Source organism: Eurosta solidaginis, chromosome 5 (assembly GCF_040869045.1).
Source record: "Eurosta solidaginis isolate ZX-2024a chromosome 5, ASM4086904v1, whole genome shotgun sequence".
NCBI lineage: Eukaryota > Metazoa > Arthropoda > Insecta > Diptera > Tephritidae > Eurosta > Eurosta solidaginis.
The window spans coordinates 185,225,492-185,242,782 of record NC_090323.1 but is presented as its reverse complement, the minus strand read 5'-3'; the positions used below and the strand labels follow the sequence as shown (position 1 = coordinate 185,242,782).

General features: G+C 39.6%; 2 protein-coding genes across 20 annotated transcripts in view; one reads left to right on the top strand and one right to left on the bottom strand.

Annotated features, from left to right (window-relative positions):
• The window catches only part of LOC137251808 (FGGY carbohydrate kinase domain-containing protein), a 204,417-nt gene that overhangs the window by 44,028 nt on the left and 143,098 nt on the right, over positions 1–17,291 (bottom strand). For 4 of the 5 annotated variants that reach the window (XR_010953345.1, XR_010953347.1, XR_010953346.1 and 1 more), the window contains one exon: positions 10,911–11,448. The exons of the other annotated variant lie outside the window; for it this stretch is intronic. The gene's annotated coding sequence lies outside the window, so the exon portion shown is untranslated. Of the gene's footprint in view, positions 1–10,910; positions 11,449–17,291 lie in introns of those variants that run through there. 5 annotated transcript variants of the gene reach the window in all.
• LOC137251811 (probable trafficking protein particle complex subunit 13 homolog) overlaps positions 1–17,291 on the top strand; it is a 121,150-nt gene that overhangs the window by 8,383 nt on the left and 95,476 nt on the right. The gene's annotated exons all lie outside the window — the stretch shown is intronic.

Here is a 17,291-nt window from a genome sequence, read left to right as displayed (position 1 = left end):
CGATATTTGTATCAAATTAAAGGTATTAATGAGGGTTTTAAAAGGGAGTGGTGGTAATTGTATAGGTGGTCGCCTTTTCGAGATATCGGCATAAAGGTGGACCAAGGGTGACTCTAGAATGCGTTTGTACAATATGGGTATCAAACGAAAGGTGTTAATGAGTATTTTGAAAGAGAGTGGGCCTTAGTTCTATAGGTGGACTCCTTTTCGATATATCACCACAAAGGTGGACCAGGGGTGACTCTAGAATATGTGTGTACGATATGGGCATCAAATGAAAGGTGTTAATGAGTATTTTAAAAGGGCGTGGGGCTTAGTTCTATAGGTGGACGCCTTTTCGAGATATCGCCAGAAAGGTGGACCAGGGGTGACTCTAGAATGTGTTTTGTACGATATGGGTATCAAATTAAAGGTACTAATGAGGCTTTTAAAAGGGAGTGGTGGTAGTTGTATATGTGAAGGCGTTTTCTAGATATCGACCAAAATGTGGACCAGGATGAACCAGACCATCATCTGTTGGATACCGCTAATTTATTTGTAAATATAATAACAGTTCCTGCCAAGATTTCAAGGGTTTTTTATTTCGCCCTGCAGAACTTTTTCATTTTATTCTACTTAATATGGTAGGTGTCACACCCATTTTACAAAGTTTTTTCTAAAGTTATATTTTGCGTCAATAAACCAATCCAATTACCATGTTTCATCCCTTTTTTCGTATTGTTATAAAATTATGGCATTTTTTTCATTTTTCGTAATTTTCGTAATTTTCGATATCGAAAAAGTGGGCGTGGTCATAGTCGAATTTCTGCCATTTTGTATACCAATACAAAGTGAGTTCAGGTAAGTACGTGAACTGAGCTTAGTAAATATATATCGATTTTTGCTCAAGTTATCGTGTTAACGGCCGAGCGGAAGGACAGACGGTCGACTGTGTATAAAAACTAGGCGTGGCTTCAACCGATTTCGCGCTTTTTCACAGAAATAAGTTATCGTCCCAGAATCTAAGCTCCTACCAAATTTCACAAGGATTGGTAAATGTTTGTTCGACTTATGGCATTAAAAGTATTCTAGACAAATTAAATGAAAAGGGGGGAGCCACGCCAATTTTGAAATTTTATTTTATTTTTGCATTTTGTTTCACCGTATCATTACTGGAGTTGAATGTTGACATAATTTACTTATATTAAGATATTAAATTTTTTGTTAAAATTTGACTTTAAAAAAATTTTTTTTTAAAAGTGGGCGTGGTCGTTCTTCGATTTTTTTAATTTTTATTAAGCATACATGTAGTAATAGGAGTAACGTTTCTGCTAAATTTTATCATGATATCTTCAACGACTGCCAAATTACAGCTTGCAAAATTTTAAATTACCTTCTTTTAAAAGTGGGCGGTGCCACGCCCATTGTCCAAAATTTTACTAATTATCTATTTTGCGTCATAAGTTCAACTCACCTACCAAGTTTCATCGCTTTATCCGTCTTCGGTAATGAATTATCGCACTTTTTCGGTTTTTCGAAATTTTCGATATCGAAAAAGTGGGCGTGGTTATAGTCCGATATTGTTCATTTTAAATAGCGATCTGAGATGAGTGCTCGGCAACCACATACCAAATTTCATCAAGATACCTCAAAATTTACTCAAGTTATCGTGTTAACGGACGGACGGACGGACGGACATGGCTCAATCAAATTTTTTTTCGATCCTGATGATTTTGATATATGGAAGTCTATATCTATCTCGATTCCTTTATACCTGTACAACCAACCGTTATCCAATCAAAGTTAATATACTCTGTGAGCTCTGCTCAACTGAGTATAAAAAGAATAATATTTGAAAAGGTTTTGTTTATATGTATTTAAGGAAATCGACGTTTCGGCCATTTCGGAAAGATCCGGGGTTTTTGCCTCAAAATCTCGTGGATTGTTAAAAAAATGTCGGGTGTAGCTCCTTACGGAGAGAGAGAGAGAAATACTTAAAATGGTCACACTTTTGTAGCGCAGTTTCACCGTTGATGTAACCAAGAAAGATAGTTACCCTTTGCAGAGAATAGATGATACACTGGATTCAGTAACTGGAACGGAATGGTTTTACCTATTTAAAGAGTGGCTATTAGCAAGTAGAGGATGACAAGGCAGATAGGGAAAAGACATCATTTAGTGTATACGAAGGTTTGTGGCAATTTTCCGTTATGCCTTTTGGCTTGTGCAATGTCCCTGCCATTTTTGAGGGGCTGAGGAGGTTTGCCGATTATGTACTGCACCAATGTTGGCATACCCCATTCCCGGAGCGAGGTTCAGGAAAAAGTTGTTGCTTATTATAGCAGAACTAGAGGAAAACCCGAGAGAAATTACTGTGTAACGCGCAGAGAATTACCTGCTTTAGTCGAATCTATTAAATATTTTCACAAGTATCTTTATGGAAAACGTTTCCATGTACAGACCGATCAAGCAGCATTAAAGTGGCTACTTGAGTCCAAAAACCTCGAGGGACCATTAGCGAGATGGTTTGAGAGGCTACAAACTTATGACTTTTCCATAGAACACCGTGCGGGTAGCTCACATGGGAATGTGGATGCAATGTCCCTTCGAATGCAATCTGGAATCTAAACATTGTTCGAGAGCCGAAGTTAAAGAAGATGTTATTGATGTGCGGTTAATGAGCATCGAAGCAACGGATTAGTGGAATGCAACAAATTGGCGTAGATCACAACAGGAAGACGTTAATTTGGCTTTGTTAATGAAGGGCATGCACATGAACAAACGGCCAACAGAAGAGGGGATGCTATCGGAAAATTCTTTGGCAAAAGCATATTGGCCTCAGGGGAGCAGTTTTGGGATGGTAGCTGGCTGCTTTTATCGAATATGGGAGAGTGAAGACGGCCAAAGCTCCAAATCATTAATTGTTGCCCCAAAAGTGCGATTACCAGAAGCTCTTCATGAATTACCTAATGGGCCAAGTGGAGGGCACATGGGAATCATGGGGAAAAATGGAAGTTAAACCTCACACATGGTACTTACACAACTTTGGTGTTTGTAATCCGAACAAAGAGAATAAATTGCGTTTGATATTTGATTCCACCGCATCCATAAATGGTATTTCTTTTAATTCAAGGCTAATGAAAGGTCCAGATAGCTATCAATCAAAGCCTTTATTAAGTATGTTGTTTAAATTTCGACAGGGTCGCGTTGGTGTATGTGCCGACATACGAGAAATTTTTCACAGAAGGCAATGATATTTGGATCAGCCTGTTCACTGTGCTCTGCACAATATGTGAAGAATACAAACGCAATTAAGTTTCGAGTTCAGAGTCCCAGGGCCACTAGTGCTATTATAGATCGCCACTATGTGGATGACTATGTGGACAGCGTCGATACAGTGGAAGAGGCTATACATGTTTCAACAACGGTAAAAGAAAATCATAGTCATGCTGAGTTTGAACTGAGAGGACTTCAATCAAACTCGAAGAAATTTGTGTTGCACTAGGGGGAAAGCCGTTCCTTCCTATGTGTGACGAAATAATGAGTTTCTGTTCTAATGAATCCCTGGTAGAAAAGGTACTGGGAATGTTTTGGTGCCCAAGGGTTCATTCGTTTAATTTTATATTAAAAAGTTCCAAACAAAGTCTTGACAGGAGTAAGGCGACCAACGAAAGTGAAAGTATTAAGCCTCACTATGTCAATATTTGATCCATTCGGGTATTTGGCTAATATCACCATTAACAGCCTGATTCTAATGTGGTAACAACTTTCTTCACCACGGCAACTTTCTTCATGTGGTAACTTTTGTACCCTTTTGGTATTCTGGCCACGAAAGTAGCCGGATAATTGTTTAACCACTAAAATATGTGGTAACATCGATGTTTTTTTCTAAATATCGAGTACTTTATTCCCATTTCTTTTTCCTTTTTCTAGCGGCAGAATTACCAGCGTCTAATACTGTTTTCACACAGACGGCTTATTGAATAATAAAGGCAGTTTTCTACATTAAGACGCTTATTGAGCTCAATCTTCCCTACAAAATTCGAATCTATAATTATTTCATTAGTAGCTAATCGAATGCCTAATGAAGTCAAAAGCACAATGCAACTCTGTTGGGAGCGTTCAGTTTCTTAGTTTTTGGTGTGTTCAGTGCTTAAAAATGTAATTGTCAAAGTAAATGTCATTTTCAAAGTAAATGTCATTGCTGCATGGCGGAACGATACAAGGTGGCCGCATCGAACAGCTGATTATAACCTTTTTTTATTTGATTTGATACATCAACTTCCGGCGCAGTACGATTTTGACATTTGTCCATCGAATTTACAAAAACAAAGTACATGGAATTATTATGTATGTATGCAGGTATGTCACCATGCTGCCACCTTGTATCGTTCCGCCATGATTGTCTGTCATATAGCATTGTCATTTTATTCGCTTGACATTTCATCCTTCATACTAATCGACTTCTGTGTGAAAGCAAAAAATTTACGATTTCATTAGAAGCTGAAATGAGGTCATTAAGTTTCTGTGTGAAAACAGTATAAAACTTTGGTAAGACAAATAAAACACGAATAAATAAAATTACATACATTATGTCAGATTTGTGTTTATTTTAGATGAATACCTAACAAGTTGGTGGCTCTGAATATTGAAAAATTCTTACAAAAGATCTGAAAGTTACGTTATTTTTTCATATTATATACACACGCGTATATGTAGATATACACGCAACAGAAGACATCATTGAGTTTGAAGACGAAAATTGTGTTGGCAAAAAGCTACGAAGTACAAAGTCAAGCATTTGGACCCATTTTGACAAAATCAGTAATACTGTTGCAAAAAATGTTATACAACTAGTGGTAATACGTCCAATTTGTTTCACCATCTAGAACGATCGCATACAACTGCAAATTTAGATTCACATATGTAGCTCGCCAAATATGATTAATTTTTATATGAAAAAACATATGAAGATCCATCATCACGTAAAAGGCTTTTGCCAGCACCCTACTGGGGTTTAGCCACCGCAGACGTTCGACCTTTTCCCATAGTGGATGACCATGGTATAAATATTACCAGGTAAAACTATTTACTCTTCTTGGCAGCCATAATGGTTTTTTGATTTTTAAAAACATTTTAAAATCACTCTCTTAAACTTTGTGGAAATGCCAAACCAAAGTGAACACAAAAAAAATTGTTGGTTTAACATTTTCATTTTTTTTAATACCAAAAAAATAAAATGCTTATGAATTAAGTGAAAAAATATTTCGAAAAGTTTTGAAATCGGTTTTTATGTATATGGCAAAAAAATTAGTTACCAATATAATGGCTGCCTCAACACGTGCTATTTTTGCAAAGGGAAAGAAGAACTAATGTTGGAGACCACCCCTATTGATTTTTCATTCATCCTTCTTCACTTGGTTGATACGTCTTTAACCCTTAAATATGCTGAAACTTCATTTAATAAGAGATCACCATTCACAAGTGTCCTCGCTACTGCGGAAAAAAATGATCTTGGAGATATTCTTTTTTAATTGGCGCTTAACCGTTTAGGAGATGCTTGCGTTGTTACGCAACGACCCGTAACAAGTCACTCCAGCTAACCCTGTTTCGCGATAACTAACGCCAATAGGGGGCACCAAGAGAGATCAAAGTCTTCCCCCTCCTCCTTCTCCGAACCCAGTGGAGATCTTCCCATAACTTGGCAACGTCAGCAAAAACGCTGTAGCCCTTCGCAGCTTAGCTAAACATCATCGTCCAATTGGAGTATGATAGTTCGTGGAGGCTGCATTTACCGGCTGAACGGTCAAAGACTTCCGTCGTGGTGTAGAGCTAGTGTGTTGCCCTATTTATCAATAATATTTAAGTAAATTTGTATAAATGGTATTGATTGTCCCTCGGCATTACCTTGGCACCAAAAGTTCGTCCGAATTAGCAGATAAATTTTTGGGTCGGCACCAAACATGTATTTAGGTGAGACAGTTCGTAGAAAGACGAATACACGATAAGTAGCCTTCGAATTGGATGGAAAGCTAGACCTTAATATCCTCAGATATATACACCAAATTGTTATTATTAGTAGATGTGAATCTCTTCCGTACACCTTGGCGGTAAGTCGGGTTTTTTTTCTCGTCGCTCAGACGCTGATACATTTCTAAATAATTTGTTGAAGAAAATTCCTCAGAAGAGGATCGTGGCCATATTCTTCCTTTTGCGGGAACCACAATACCATTCATGAATTGAAAATTCTGGAATCCGGTTGACCGTTGAGATTTCTTATTTTCTGGTTATTTCCACCAATAAAAAATTCGGTTTTGGATAAAATATCATAATATAATTGTTAGAACGCAAAAATATATGGTAATTCTATACAACAGCATGATATCAGTAATACGCGTCCAAAAACACCGAGAGAGGTGTCAAAAGACTCGTATTGACCTCGACAACAATAATCCGAAACTATATCCGCGGAAAACACTTTTTTTTTTTTTGTGGGCACCAAAAAATCATCAAAATTACAACAACCACATGAAAATTTTCAAAATTTCTTTTGCAAATATCTCTTGACATACCCGAATTTTTTTACCTATGCTTTCGGATTCACGATCCTGGATCCAAAACGCGTCTTTTGATACCCCTCTTGATATTTTTGGACGTGTATTAAGGGTCTCATGCTGTTGTATAGAATTACCAAATATATATATTACAGTTTGTTATATTTTTGTTATGAAAACAACACCAAAATAAAAAAATAAAATAGTGAGAGCAGTGAGAATTTTAAAATTTTTTTAAACGTCATTTCGGCTCTCACCGGGTTTACCTTGTAATATTTATACCATGGTGGATGCAAAGGGTGTCGTAACCCTCGCTTCGCTGTACAAGCATACCATACCGGACAACTTTGCAGAATGTGTTTGCTGGGTTGGAGCTGTTTTGGTCGATATGTATAAAGAAAAAACCAAGAGTTTTTACTTTTCTCTTCTATGCATTTCGACGCATCCGCGTCATCATCAGGAAGTATATTTTATATTCAAACAAACAACATGAAAAATACAAAACGAATCATTATTTTCAATAAACATTACAAATTCAACATTAAAACAATAACTCACAATAATTTAATTAGTTGTACAAACACAATAATATCACAGGTTCAGGACAATCGATACATTAATTTTTTTTATTTTCTATTTTTGTTTTTATCATTTTTTATTATTGCTATATAAGCAATTCATGACCATTGTAAATTTTACCAAGTAGCTTAACTAACAGCTGATCGGTGAAAATTCGCACATTCACACGCACAGTTCTCGACTCAGTTTCAAAAAAAAACTTTAGATTATTTAATTAAAATTTTAAAGTGAGATAATCCTTACAAATTTATGTATACAGAATATATATGGCGTTTATGTTGTTATTAAAACAATAGTTTTATTTATATTAAAGCTTTTATTATTTTTTTTTTGAAAAATCTCCGAAAACCATTCCTTCATTATATGACATTCGACTGCCTAGTCCACTGCCTTCCACTCTATTCGCAACATAACCTCTACTTAAGCTGCCAAACTATATAGTAAACAATGTTCATGACATTCGTCATATGTTGTTGGATGCGGAGACTTTCCAGTGTCATCCTCCTCTATTAGTGTATTCGGGTAGCTATTTTTGAAAAGAATATTTTTTATTTTCTTCTTGCTTTCTTCTATGAAATCGCCGTCACTTAGAAGGTGTATTTTCCTTATTGGACTTGTTGCTGTGTTAATTTTCTGCTTCCATGGATGATTGGAGTGATAATTGATAATTCTTCCTGATGACATCGACTTTGCAGAATGTGTTTTATGATCGTTTCAAAGTTATGAAGACAATATTAAATATATATACACATGTATATATTATATTTACATAAATGTCGGATATATACCTGATATTGATTTTAAATTGAGTAAGCGCTTTTCACTCTAACAAAAAATTCGATATATATCGCGATATATCGATACCCTCCTTCTTAAATATCGAAAATATCGAGTATGCCGAATATCGATACTTTTGCAGCTCTACCAGTGAGTACGCATATTCGGCAGTTGCTTACTGGCGAATTACCTTTGAAGGAGTAGTCAGCGTGGTATTTGTAGCAGGGAAATCGCGTTGTGACTGGAGCTATTATCAGCAGTATTGGGTGTTCGTCTGAAGGAGGCTATTTTAAATGGACATGACACAAAATCTCGCCTAATAACATTATGGTCTGACTCGAAGACGGTTCTTAGCTGGATCAGATCAGATAGTCGTTGTTATAAGCAGTTCGTAGCGTACAGGATTGAAGAAATTTTGGATTTGTCGAATTGTTTGTTGTCGGTGGGTTCTTGGGAAGTGGAATCCTGCGACACGACTAAATGCACGTCATGACCCACACTCCCGATGGATATGTGGTCCGGATTTTTTGAAAGAACCGGAGGAAGCTTATTCAGATCTATCTGATGGAATTACTAAAAAGCAAAGCCTTGTAGAAAAGCGATCGAAGCATATTCTTGCATTAAGTTTTGATTCATCTTTTATAGATTTGGCAAGTTTTCAAAATATTACAAGTTGCTGAGAGTCGTTTGCTGAGTAAAAAATCCCATAACAAAGTTTAGGTCCATTGTGAAAACCTCCTTAAAATCCGCTTTGCAGCTGACAACGAGTGATATTGCTCAAGCTGAAAAGATAGTTTGTCGTTCTGTTCAGGAGGCCGTGTATCCAGATGAGATGCACATTCTATTAAAGAAAGAGTCAATTCCGATAAACCGTCCGTTGTTTAAGTTGACACCGACGACGGAGTTTTAAGATTATCAGGACGTATCGATAATGCTGATAGTGTACCCTTAGAAACAAGAAGGCCAATAATTTTACCGCATAAGCATCCATTATCCAAAATCATTGCAAGACATTATCACGAAAATTATAAGCACCAAAACCACGAGGCAATTGTCTGCGCTATCAGAAGAAAGTTTTGAATAACTAATCTACGTAGTTTGGTGCGCTCAGCTAAAACAGATTGTCAGATATGTAAGAACAGAAACGCGGAGCCAAAACCACCACTTAGGGGACAACTTCCAAGAAATCGACTCACCCCATACACACGGGTTTTCAATTATACTGGGGTAGATTACTTTGGGCCATTAAAATAGCATTTGGTCGCAGACAAAAAAAAGATGGGGATGCATATTTACATGTTTGACGGTACGAGCAATTCATTTAGAGTTGGCGAATAACTTGTCAGATGATGCACTAATACTGTGCATAAGAAACTTCATTAGCCGAAGAGGGGTTCCATTGAGAATGTGCAGTGACAGAGGTACAAATTTTGTGGCAGTGAGTAAAGAAGATTGGGTATTGGTAGAGAGAAGGTTGGTCGATGAAGTTGCAAAGCTTGGGGTGGAATGGCTTTTTAATTCACCTGGTAAACCTTCAGCTGGAGGTGCATGAGAGACATTATAAAGCCTTTTCATCGAAGCCGAGAATTTGGTTAATTCTCGTCCCTTAACTCATTTATCGTTAGACGAAGAGAATCCTGAACCTTTGACACCCAACCACTTCATACTGGGTTGTGCAAATGATGTCCAACGTCAGTTGTAAATGAGAACGCTTGTTTGCGTAAGCAATGGCAAATTCTACAACAAATGAAGCAGATCTTTTAGAAGAGATGGGTATTAGAATATCTTCCTACGTTAACGCGACGAAGCAAATGGTATCACCGAGTAGAGCCATTGAAAGTTGGTGATGTTGTTCTTATCTGCGACGAGAACGAGAGGTGTGGTGAATGGAAGTGAGGCATCGTATACGAAACTTTTACAGCGCCAGATGGGCCAGTTCGATCTGCAATTGTGAAGACAGCTACAGGCAATTTTCGGAGACCTCCTTCTAAGTTAGCGGTATTGCACGAAGTTCGTGAATCTTCAGATGTCCTGTCGATTCACTGGGGCCGGGATGTCGCTGAATAAAACTACAATTTTATTTCTGTAAAATATTGTAAACGTTTCATAATATTTAAGAATATAAGCTTTATGTAGTTTGAAACTTTAAGTATGGCATCCCTTTGAAGGAATATCACATGTTATTCACTAAAACAAGAAGTTGAACGAAGCGTTACTAGCAAATCCAAGTCGCTTCTTTAAACTTCATTTTAAAAGGAACTATCGAGGGAATTAAAAGAACAAGTAAGAGTTTTGTTTTAGTCCTATTTCACAATTAACTAATTTAATATTGAATTTGTAAATATTTTAGATATTAAAACTTTACGCTTAGACCAGAAAATAAATGCACTGTTTAAAATATTCGCTGAGTTTCCGTGGAGCGTTAAATGTAGCTACGACAGTATTGTACTATTCACGTAAGCGTGCCTTTCAGGTTATCAGCTCACTTAGTTATTTTTTTTTTTTTACGTTATTACAAAAATAAAATACATTGACAAAAATAATTTTTAAACAGATAACTTGATAAACAGACTAACCTGAATAGCCCATATATTTTATTTCTCTTTGCGGACGGGGCCGCAGGTAAAGGCTATAATCATATTTATGACTTATGGCGTTTCAAGTGATTTTGACTAATTAAGAGCTTTTGACTAATCAAATAAAACTTAGCGAATTTTAATTAACCATTTTGAATAACAACAAATATTTCACGTAAGTCAATAGGAAATATATTTTGTTTACTGTTATGATTTTTTTTTTGTTTATGAAGAAAAAAGTGTTTACACACTGACATATGGGTTTATAACAATAGTTTAATTAGTTAAAAATAAGAATTGTTTGCTGCGTAAAATCACTAAATGGCGTCAGATCTGAAAAAAGATTCCACGTAAGTCAATAGGAAATGTATTTTGTTCACTAATTTTAAATATTTAACAAGCTCGAGGCCATATACATATATATTCAGATTAAAACCAGGATAAGTTTTATATATTTGTATATATATTGAATTTTATTTCGTCGATATTTCGAGCTCAATCTGAGGCCATTCTCAAAGCTTTAAAAAAACATGAAACAATAAAATCATAAAACATATAAAAACCTATTCATAAACTTACACTCTTGGGTGTAGCTTGTCGACTAATTTAGCAATATTAAACACAAGTACAAGAAGGCAGTTGAACCGAAAAAGTAAACATCAAAAAAATATACAGTAATTGTAAGCAAATTTTACACAAACAGCAATACATTAAACTAACTAAATAATATGCGAAACTCTCATAATGCCCCTCTGTTGTTCTTTTTATCAGTTGGCGGTATGTCGACGCGCATTTTTCCATATCTGCTTTGTAGTTCATTCATTTCTTTCGTGGTTCATTAATGATAAACAACATCTCGACCATTGTTTACTATATAGTTTGGCAGCTTAAATAGAGGTAACGCTGCGAATAGAGTGGAAGGCAGTGGTCTAGGCAGCCGAATGTCATATAATGAAGGAATGGTGTTCGGAGTTTTTTCAAAGCTAAAAAAAAAAATGATAAAAGCTTTAATATAAATAAAACTATTGTTTTAATAACAAAAAAAAAAAAACGCCTTATATATTCTATACTAGCCTTTACCCGCGGCCCCGTCCGCAAGGAGAAATTTAAATATATGGGCTATTCGCGTTAGCCTGCTTATCAAGTTATCTGTTTAAAATTTTGTTTTCTGTCTAATGCATTTTATTTTTGTAATTGAGTAAAAAAAAAGAACTAAATGAGCTGATAACCTGATAGGATCCCAAATGATCCCGAAATTATCCAGAAAAAGCTACGAAATGACCCCCACGCTATCGCGGACGGATCCCGAAAACCATCCAGAAATGCCCCGAAAGGGTCTCCAAAAGTTCCCGGAATAGTCCCAAAAAAACCAGAAATGACAACGACACGATTCTAGACGTATCCAGAGAACCACACAGAAATGATCCCTGAAGGTGTTCCAAACTGATCCCAAAAAGGTTCCGAAATGACCATGACGGGCTCCCGGGCGGATCTAAAAAACCATCCAGAAAATATCCAGGAAGGGTCCCTAAATTATCCCGACATACTCCAGAAAAAGTTCCGAAATGGCTCCGAAGGGATCCACGACGGATCGCGAAAACCATACAGAAATGAACCCGAAAGGGTCCCAAAATGATCCCGAAATAGTCCGGAAATGACCCAAATGGGATCCCGCACAGATCCAGAAATGATCCCGGAAGGGTCCAAAAGCTACCCCGGAAAAGTAACAAAAAATCCCGAAATGGCTCCTACGGCATCCCGGACGGATCCATAAATGATCTCGGAAGGGTCCCCAAATGATCCCGAAATGACCCTGATGGATCCGGCAAACCATCAAGAAATTATGCCGGAAGGGTCCCGAAATAATACAGAAAAAGTCACGAAACGACCCCAAATGATCCCGTATTAGCCCCGAAAAGGTCCCGAAATAACCCTGACGGGATCCCGGACAAATCCCGAAAACCATCCAGAAATAATGCCGGAAGGGATCCCAAATAATTCCGACAAAGTCCCGCATTGATTCCGACGGTATCCCGACCGGATACCGAAAATCATTCAGAAGTGATGCCGGAAAGGTCCTCAAATGATTACCTAATAGTCCCGAAATTACCCTTAAGGGGCCCTGGACGCATCCCGTAAACCTTCCAGAAACGATCCCGATATAGTCCAGAAGAAGTCCCGAAATGACCCTGACGGGATCTCGAACGCATCCCTAAATGACCCTGACGGGATCCCGGACAGATCCCGAAATCCATCCAGAAATGATCTTGGGAGGGACCCCAAATGATCCCGAAAAAGTCCCGCAATGAAAACCATCCAGAAGTGATGCCGGAAAGGTCCTCAAATGATCACCTAATAGTCCCAAAATGACCCTGACGGCATCTCGGGCAGATCCCGAAATGAATCCAGAATTGATCTTGGAAGGGTCCCAAAACGATCCCGAGATAGTTTCGGAAAAGTCCAGAAATTACCCTGATGGGATCCCGGACGAATCCTGAAAACCAATCGTAAATGATGCCGAAAAAGTCCCGAAATGGCCCTGATGGGACCCCGAAAACTATCCAGAAATGATGCCGGAAAAGTCCTCAAATGATCTCCTAATAGTTCCGAAAAGACCCTGATGGGATCCCGAACGGATCCCGACAACTATCCAGAAATGATGCCGAAAGGGCCCGCAAATAATCCCGTATTAGTCGAGAAAAAGTCCCGAAGTGACCCCGACGGGATGCCGGACGAATCCCAAATACCATCCAGAAATGATCTCGGAAGGGTCCCCAAATGATCCCAAAATGGTCCCGAAATGACCCTGATGGATCCGGCAAACCATCAAGAAATTATCCCGGAAGGGTTCCCAAATGATCCCGAAATAAAACAGAAAAAGTCAAGAAACGACCCATAGAGGATCCCCAAATGATCCCGTATTAGCCCCGAAAAGGTCCCGAAATAACCCCGACGTGATCCCGGACGAATCCCAAATACCATCCAGAAATGATTCCGGAATGGACCCCAAATGATCCCGAAAAAGTCCCGTAGTGATTCCGACGGGATCCCGAACGGATACCGAAAATCATCCAGAAGTGATGCCGGAAAGGTCCTCAAATGATCACCTAATAGTCCCGAAATGACCCTTAAGGGATCCTGGACGGATCCCGTAAACCATCCGGAAATGATCCCGATATAGTCCCGAAGAAGTCCCGAAAGGACCCTGACGGGATCTCGAACGCATCCCTAAATGACCCTAACGGGATCCCGGACAGATCCCGAAATCTATCCAGAAATGATCTTGGGAGGGTCCCCAAATGATGCCGAAAAAGTCCCGCAATGAATCCGACGGGATCCGGAACGGATACCGAAAACCATCCAGAAATGATGCCGGAAAGGTCCTCAAATGATCACCTAATGGTCCCAAAATGACCCTGACGACATCCCGGACTGATCCCGAAATCCATCCAGAAATGATTTTGGGAAGGTCCCAAAATGATCCCGAAATAGTCTCGGAAAAGTCCAGAAATTACCCTGGCGGGTTCCCGGACGAATCCTGAAAGCCATCCTTAAATGATCCCGAAAAAGTCCCGAAATGACCCTGACGGGACCCCGAAAGGATCCCGAGAACTATCCAGAAATGATGCCGAAAGGGTTCCCAAATTATCCCGTATTAGTCGCGAAAAAGTCCCCAAATGACCCCGACGATATCCTGGACGGATCCCGAAAACCATCCAGAAATGATGCCGGAAGAGCCCCCAAGTGATCCCGAAAAAGTCCCCATATGACCCCGACGACATCCCGCACGGATCCCGAAAACCATCCAGAAATGATGCCGGAAGGGTCCCCAAATGATCGGGAAATAGTCCCGAAATGATTCCGGAATAGTCCCGAAAATGTTCCAAAATAACCCCAACGGGATCCCGGACGGATCCAGTAAACTATACAGAAATGATCCCGGAAGGGTCCCAAAATGATTCCGAAATAGTCCCGAAAAAGTCCCGAAATTACTCCGGCGTAATCCCGGACCGATCCCGAAAACCATCCAGAAATGATCCCGGAAGGGTCTCGATATGACCCTTACGGGATTACAAATAAGGTGAAGCTAATTATAAAACCATGTTAATAAGGCAGCAGGCGCATTGGAGCGAATAAAAAGTTAGATAGAAACATACAGGTAAAGCTAATAAAAGCGTGCTAATAAAAACAATTGATGGAGGTCGGATGGCGGGAGTAGAGGAGAGGACCACTGATCGTTCCTCCAAAATTGTCTAGATCTCGTTCTGTATGTACCAGATACCAAAAACTATTGATTTAGGAGAAAATTTAGATTGAGTTATAACAATTTATGGATTCTACACCAGAAGGGTTGATAAAGGGGGGCGGGCGGAGGGTGTCACTGCTTACTTTGTAAGCCCTCGACTTATTTGACCCCTTGAGTCTGTGATATTGGTGAAGGCCAGTATACGTAAAGTTATAATGTGTAAAAATTATGAAAAATAATTTCTCGAAGGGTTCGTGGGACCCCCACCCCTCTTTCCATGTTCGAAAAAAATTTCGCTAGTAGACTACTGTCTGTGTCCCAAATTTCATCAAAATCCGTGTAGCCATTCTGGCGTGATTCAGTCGCAAAGACGAAAAAATATAATAATTAAATTATAACTGTTCCTAGGGGGCGGCGACCACGCCCCTTTTGAAAAATATATAGCTAGTAGATCCTTCTAGACTATTGGCTATATGTGTGCAAAATTTCATCCAAATCGGTCCAGCCGTTCTTGCGTGATTTAGTCACAAAGACAAACGTCTGGACAAACATCCAAACATCCAAACATCTAAACATCCAAACATCCAAACTTTCCCATTTATAATATATATAGCCTTTACCCGCGGCCCCGTCCGCAAGGAAAATTTTAAATATATGGGCTATTCGCGTTAGCCTGCTTATTATCTGTTTAGAATTTTGTTTTCTGTCTAATGCATTTTATTTTTGTAATTGAGTAAAAAAAAGAACTAAATGAGCTGATAACCTGATAGGATCCCAAATGATCCCGAAATTATCCTGAAAAAGCTACGAAATGACCCCAACGCTATCACGGACGGATCCCGAAAACCATCCAGAAATGCCCCGAAAGGGTCTCCAAAAGTTCCCCGAATAGTCCCAAAAAAACCCGAAATGAGAGCGACACGATTCTAGAAGTATCCAGAGAACCACATAGAAATGATCCCTGAAGGTGTTCCAAAATGATCCCGAAAAGGTTCCGAAATGACCCTGACGGGCTCCCGGGCGGATCTCAAAAACCATCCAGAAAATATCCAGGAAGGGTCCCTAAATTATCCCGACTAACTCCAGAAAAAGTTCCGAAATGGCTCCGAGGGGATCCACGATGGATCGCGAAAACCATACAGAAATGATTCCGGAAGGATTCCAAAATGATCCCGAAATAGTCCGGAATTGACCCAGATGGGATCCCGCACAGATCCAGAAATGATCCCGGAAGGGTGCAAAAACTATCCCGGAAAAGTAACAAAAAATCCCGAAATGGCTCCTACGGCATCCCGGACGGATCCAGAAATAATCTCGGAAGGGTCCCCAAATGATCCCAAAATGGTCCCGAAATGACCCTGATGGACCCGGCAAACCATCAAGAAATTATGCCGAAAGGGTCCCAAAATGATCCCGAAATAATACAGAAGTCACGAAACGACCCCTAGAGGATCCCCAAATGATCCCGTATTAGCCCCGAAAAGGTCCCGAAATAACCCCGACGGGATCCCGGACAAATCCCGAAAACCATCCATAAATGATGCCGGAAGGAATCCCAAATGATTCCGTAAAAGTCCCGCATTGATTCCGACGGGATCCCGAACGGATACCGAAAATCATCCAGAAGTGATGCCGGAAAGGTCCTCAAATGATCACCTAATAGTCCCGAAATGACCCTTAAGGGGTCATGGACGGATCCCATAAACCATCCAGAAATTATCCCGATATAGTCCCGAAGAAGTCCCGAAATGACCCTGACGGGATCTCGAACGCACCCGTAAATGACCCTGACGGGATTCCGGACAGATCCCGAAATCCATCCAGAAATGATCTTGGGAGGGACCCCAAATGATCCCGAAAAAGTCCCGCAATGATTCCGAGGGGATCCTGATCGGATACCGAAAACCATCCAGAAGTGATGCCGGAAAGGTCCTCAAATGATCACCTAATACCAAAATGTCCCTGACGGCATCCCCGACTGATCCCAAAATCCATCCAGAAATCATCTTGGGAAGGTCCCAAAATTATCCCGAAATAGTCTCGGAAAAGTTCAGAAATTACCCTGACGGGTTCCCGGACGAATCCTGAAAGCCATCTCTAAATGAATCCGAAAAAGTCCCGAAATGACCCTGACTGGACCCCGAAAGGATCCCGAAAACTATCCAGAAATGATGCCGGAAATGTCCTCAAATGATCACCTAATAGTTCCGAAAAGACCCTGACGGGATCCCGAACGGATCCCGACAACTATCTATAAATGATGCCGAAAGGACCCGCGAATGATCCCGTATTAGTCGAGAAAAAGTCCGGAAAAGAACCCGACGGGATGCCGGACGAATCCCAAAAACCATCCAGAAATGATCTTGGGAGGGTCCCAAAATTATCCCGAAATAGTCTGAGAAAAGTCCAGAAATTACCATGACGGATCCCGGACGAATCCTGAAAACCAATCTTAAATGATGCCGAAAAAGTCCCGAAATGACCCTGATGGGACCCGGAAAGGATCCCGAAAACTAACCAGAAATGATGACGGAAAGGTCCTCAAATGATCTCCCAATAGTTCCGAAAAGACCCTGACGG